Here is a 6,095-nt window from a genome sequence, read left to right on the forward strand (position 1 = left end):
AGAGAATGGGGCTGCTTGCTTATCTTGCCACTTGAAACTTCAAACGTATCCTTAGAATGGTGGTGTCCCTGCCAGGCTCCTTTCGCAGCCCTGCTCTGAAAGTGCGAACGTCTGCAAATAGCTGGCAGCCAGAAGGGGCTAGCCTGGAAAGCTGTTGCTCAGCCTCATCTGCTCACGGCGGTGCTCGCACAGAGGCACAGAGACTGGGGCTGCTTGCTTGTCTTGCAACCTCAAACTTCAAACGTAGCCTGGGAATGGTGGTGTCCCAGCCAGGCTCCTTTACCAGCCCTGCTCTGAAAGTGCGAACGTCTGCAGATAGCTGGCAGCCAGAAGGGGCTAGCCTGGAAAGCTGTTGCTCAGCCTCATCTGCTCATGGCACTGCTCGCACAGAGGCACAGAGACTGGGGCTGCTTGCTTGTCTTGCCACCTCAAAATTCAAACGTAGCCTGGGAAAGTTGATGTCCCAGCAAGGCTCATTTAGCTGCCCTGCTCCGAAAGTGCGAACGTCTGCAGATAGCTGGCAGCCAGAAGGGGCTAGCCTGGAAAGCTGTTGCTCAGCCTAGTCTGCTCATGGCACTGCTCGCACAGAGGCCCAGAGAATGGGGCTGCTTGCTTATCTTGCCACTTGAAACTTCAAACATAGGCTTAGAATTGTGGTGTCCCTGCCAGGCTCCTTTCGCAGCCCTGCTCCGAAAGTGCGAACGTCTGCAGATAGCTGGCAGCCAGAAGGGGCTAGCCTGGAAAGCTGTTGCTCAGCCTCATCTGCTCATGGCACTGCTCGCACATACACACAGAGAATGGGGCTGCTTGCTTATCTTGCCACTTGAAACTTCAAACGCATGCTGGGAATTGTGCTGTCCCAGTCAGGCTCCTTTCGCAGCCCTGTCCTTAAAATGCGAACGTCTGCAGATAGCTGGCAGCCAGAAGGGGCTAGCCTGGAAAGCTGTTGCTCAGCCTCATCTGCTCATGGCAGTGCTCGCACAGAGGCACAGCGAATATGGCTGCTTGCTTGTCTTGCCACCTCAAACTTCAAACGTAGCCTGGGAAAGTTGGTGTCCCAGCCAGGCTCCTTTACCAGCCCTGCTCCGAAAGTGCGAACGTCTGCAGATAGCTGGCAGCCAGAAGGGGCTAGCCTGGAAAGCTGTTGCTCAGCCTCATCTGCTCATGGCACTGCTCGCACAGAGGCACAGAGACTGGGGCTGCTTGCTTGTCTTGCCACCTCAAACTTCAAACGCATGACGGGAATGGTGGTGTCCCAGCCAGGCTCCTTTCACAGCCCTGCTCCGAAATTGCGAATGTCTGCAGATAGCTGGCAGCCAGAAGGGGCTAGCCTGGAAAGCTGTTGCTCAGCCTCATCTGCCTATGGCAGTGCTCGCACAGAGGCACAGAGACTGGGGCTGCTTGCTTGTCTTGCAACCTCAAACTTCAAACGTAGCCTGGGAATGGTGGTGTCCCAGCCAGGCTCCTTTAGCAGCCCTGCTCTGAAAGTGCGAACGTCTGCAGATAGCTGGCAGCCAGAAGGGGCTAGCCTGGAAAGCTGTTGCTCAGCCTCATCTGCTCATGGCACTGCTCGCACAGAGGCCCAGAGACTGGGGCTGCTTGCTTGTCTTGCCACTTGAAACTTCAAACGTAGCCTGGGAAAGTTGGTGTCCCAGCAAGGCTCATTTACCTGCCCTGCTCCGAAAGTGCGAACGTCTGCAGATAGCTGGCAGCCAGAAGGGGCTAGCATGGAAAGCTGTTGCTCAGCCTCGTCTGCTCATGGCACTGCTCGCACAGAGGCACAGAGACTGGGGCTGCTTGCTTATCTTGCCACTTGAAACTTCAAACATAGCCTTAGAATGGTGGTGTCCCTGCCAGGCTCCTTTCGCAGCCCTGCTCCGAAAGTGCGAACGTCTGCAGATAGCTGGCAGCCAGAAGGGGCTAGCCTGGAAAGCTGTTGCTCAGCCTCATCTGCTCATGGCACTGCTCGCACATACACACAGAGAATGGGGCTGCTTGCTTATCTTGCCACTTGAAACTTCAAACGCATGCTGGGAATTGTGGTGTCCCAGCCAGGCTCCTTTCGCAGCCCTGTCCTTAAAATGCGAACGTCTGCAGATAGCTGGCAGCCAGAAGGGGCTAGCCTGGAAAGCTGTTGCTCAGCCTCATCTGCTCATGGCACTGCTCGCACAGAGGCACAGCGAATGTGGCTGCTTGCTTGTCTTGCCACCTCAAACTTCAAACGTAGCCTGGGAAAGTTGGTGTCCCAGCCAGGCTCCTTTACCAGCCCTGCTCCGAAAGTGCGAACGTCTGCAGATAGCTGGCAGCCAGAAGGGGCTAGCCTGGAAAGCTGTTGCTCAGCCTCATCTGCTCATGGCACTGCTCGCACAGAGGCCCAGAGACTGGGCCTGCTTGCTTGTCTTGCCAAATCAAACTTCATATGCATGCTGGGAAAGCTGGTGTCCCAGCCAGGCTCCTTTATCAGCCCTGCTCCGAAAGTGCGAACGTCTGCAGATAGCTGGCAGCCAGAAGGGGCTAGCCTGGAAAGCTGTTGCTCAGCCTCATCTGCCTATGGCAGTGCTCGCACAGAGGCACAGAGAATGGGGCTGCTTGCTTTTCTTGCCACCTCAAACTTCAAACGTAGCCTGAGAATGGTGGCGTCCCTGCCAGGCTCCTTTCGCAGCCCTGTCCTTAAAATGCGAACGTCTGCAGATAGCTGGCAGCCAGAAGGGGCTAGCCTGGAAAGCTGTTGCTCAGCCTCATCTGCCCATGGCACTGCTCGCACAGAGCCACAGAGAATGGGGCTGTTGGCTTGTCTTGCCACCTCAAACTTCAAACGCATGCTGGGAATGGTGGTGTCCCAGCCAGGCTCCTTTCGCAGCCCTGCTCCGAAATGAAAATGTCTGCAGATAGCTGGCAGCCAGAAGGGGCTAGCCTGGAAAGCTGTTGCTCAGCCTCATCTGTCTATGGCAGTGCTCGCACAGAGGCCCAGAAACTGGGGCTGCTTGCTTGTCTTGCCACCTCAAACTTCAAACGTAGCCTTACAATGGTGGTGTCCCAGCCAGGCTCCTTACGCAGCCCTGCTCCGAAAGTGCGAACGTCTGCAGATAGCTGGCAGCCAGAAGGGGCTAGCCTGGAAAGCTGTTGCTCAGCCTCATCTGCCTATGGCAGTGCTCGCACAGAGGCACAGAGATTGGGGCTGCTTGCTTGTCTTGCCACCTCAAACTTCAAACGTACCCTGAGAATGGTGGTGTCCCATCCTGGCTCCTTTCGCAGCCCTTCACCGAAAGTGCGAACGTCTGCAGATAGCTGGCAGGCAGAAGGGGCTAACCTGGAAAGATGTTGCTCAGCCTCATCTGCTCATGGCACTGCTCGCACAGAGGCACAGAGACTGGGGCTGCTTGCTTATCTTGCCACTTGAAACTTCAAACGTATCCTTAGAATGGTGGTGTCCCTGCCAGGCTCATTTCGCAGCCCTGCTCTGAAAGTGCGAACGTCTGCAAATAGCTGGCAGCCAGAAGGGGCTAGCCTGGAAAGCTGTTGCTCAGCCTCATCTGCTCACGGCGGTGCTCGCACAGAGGCACAGAGACTGGGGCTGCTTGCTTGTCTTGCAACCTCAAACTTCAAACGTAGCCTGGGAATGGTGGTGTCCCAGCCAGGCTCCTTTAGCAGCCCTGCTCCGAATACACGAACGTCTGCAGATAGCTGGCAGCCAGAAGGGGCTAGCCTGGAAAGCTGTTGCTCAGCCTCATCTGCTCATGGCACTGCTCGCACAGAGGCACAGAGACTGGGGCTGCTTGCTTGTCTTGCCACCTGAAAATTCAAACGTAGCCTGGGAAAGTTGGTGTCCCAGCAAGGCTCATTTAGCTGCCCTGCTCCGAAAGTGCGAACGTCTGCAGATAGCTGGCAGCCAGAAGGGGCTAGCCTGGAAAGCTGTTGCTCAGCCTAGTCTGCTCATGGCACTGCTCGCACAGAGGCCCAGAGACTGGGGCTGCTTGCTTATCTTGCCACTTGAAACTTCAAACATAGCCTTAGAATTGTGGTGTCCCTGCCAGGCTCCTTTCGCAGCCCTGCTCCGAAAGTGCGAACGTCTACAGATAGCTGGCAGCCAGAAGAGGCTAGCCTGGAAAGCTGTTGCTCAGCCTCATCTGCTCATGGCACTGCTCGCACATACACACAGAGAATGGGGCTGCTTTCTTATCTTGCCACTTGAAACTTCAAACGCATGCTGGGAATTGTGGTGTCCCAGCCAGGCTCCTTTCGCAGCCCTGTCCTTAAAATGCGAACGTCTGCAGATAGCTGGCAGCCAGAAGGGGCTAGCCTGGAAAGCTGTTGCTCAGCCTCATCTGCTCATGGCAGTGCTCGCACAGAGGCACAGCGAATGTGGCTGCTTGCTTGTCTTGCCACCTCAAACTTCAAACGTAGCCTGGGAAAGTTGGTGTCCCAGCCAGGCTCCTTTACCAGCCCTGCTCCGAAAGTGCGAACGTCTGCAGATAGCTGGCAGCCAGAAGGGGCTAGCCTGGAAAGCTGTTGCTCAGCCTCATCTGCTCATGGCACTGCTCGCACAGAGGCACAGAGACTGGGGCTGCTTGCTTGTCTTGCAACCTCAAACTTCAAACGTAGCCTGGGAATGGTGGTGTCCCAGCCAGGCTCCTTTAGCAGCCCTGCTCTGAAAGTGCGAACGTCTGCAGATAGCTGGCAGCCAGAAGGGGCTAGCCTGGAAAGCTGTTGCTCAGCCTCATCTGCTCATGGCACTGCTCGCACAGAGGCACAGAGACTGGGGCTGCTTGCTTGTCTTGCCACTTGAAACTTCAAACGTAGCCTGGGAAAGTTGGTGTCCCAGCAAGGCTCATTTAGCTGCCCTGCTCCGAAAGTGCGACCGTCTGCAGATAGCTGGCAGCCAGAAGGGGCTAGCATGGAAAGCTGTTGCTCAGCCTCGTCTGCTCATGGCACTGCTCGCACAGAGGCACAGAGACTGGGGCTGCTTGCTTATCTTGCCACTTGAAACTTCAAACATAGCCTTAGAATGGTGGTGTCCCTGCCAGGCTCCTTTCGCAGCCCTGCTCCGAAAGTGCGAACGTCTGCAGATAGCTGGCAGACAGAAGGGGCTAGCCTGGAAAGCTGTTGCTCAGCCTCATCTGCTCATGGCACTGCTCGCACATACACACAGAGAATGGGGCTGCTTGCTTATCTTGCCACTTGAAACTTCAAACGCATGCTGGGAATTGTGGTGTCCCAGCCAGGCTCCTTTCGCAGCCCTGTCCTTAAAATGCGAACGTCTGCAGATAGCTGGCAGCCAGAAGGGGCTAGCCTGGAAAGCTGTTGCTCAGCCTCATCTGCTCATGGCACTGCTCGCACAGAGGCACAGCGAATGTGGCTGCTTGCTTGTCTTGCCACCTCAAACTTCAAACGTAGCCTGGGAAAGTTGGTGTCCCAGCCAGGCTCCTTTACCAGCCCTGCTCCGAAAGTGCGAACGTCTGCAGATAGCTGGCAGCCAGAAGGGGCTAGCCTGGAAAGCTGTTGCTCAGCCTCATCTGCTCATGGCACTGCTCGCACAGAGGCCCAGAGACTGGGCCTGCTTGCTTGTCTTGCCAAATCAAACTTCATATGCATGCTGGGAAAGCTGGTGTCCCAGCCAGGCTTTTTTATCAGCCCTGCTCCGAAAGTGCGAACGTCTGCAGATAGCTGGCAGCCAGAAGGGGCTAGCCTGGAAAGCTGTTGCTCAGCCTCATCTGCTCATGGCACTGCTCGCACAGAGGCACAGAGACTGGGGCTGCTTGCTTGTCTTGCCACCTCAAACTTCAAACGTTGCCTGGGAATGGTGGTGTCCCAGCCAGGCTCCTTTCGCAGCCCTGCTCTTGAAATGCGAACGTCTGCAGATAGCTGGCAGCCAGAAGGGGCTAGCCTGGAAAGCTGTTGCTCAGCCTCATCTGCTCATGGCAGTGCTCGCACAGAGGCACAGAGAATGGGGCTGCTTGCTTTTCTTGCCACCTCAAACTTCAAACGTAGCCTGAGAATGTTGGCGTCCCTGCCAGGCTTCTTTCGCAGCCCTGTCCTTAAAATGCGAACGTCTGCAGATAGCTGGCAGCCAGAAGGGGCTAGCCTGGAAAGCTGTT

The sequence above is a fragment of the Opisthocomus hoazin genome, chromosome 32, assembly GCF_030867145.1.
Source record: "Opisthocomus hoazin isolate bOpiHoa1 chromosome 32, bOpiHoa1.hap1, whole genome shotgun sequence".
NCBI lineage: Eukaryota > Metazoa > Chordata > Aves > Opisthocomiformes > Opisthocomidae > Opisthocomus > Opisthocomus hoazin.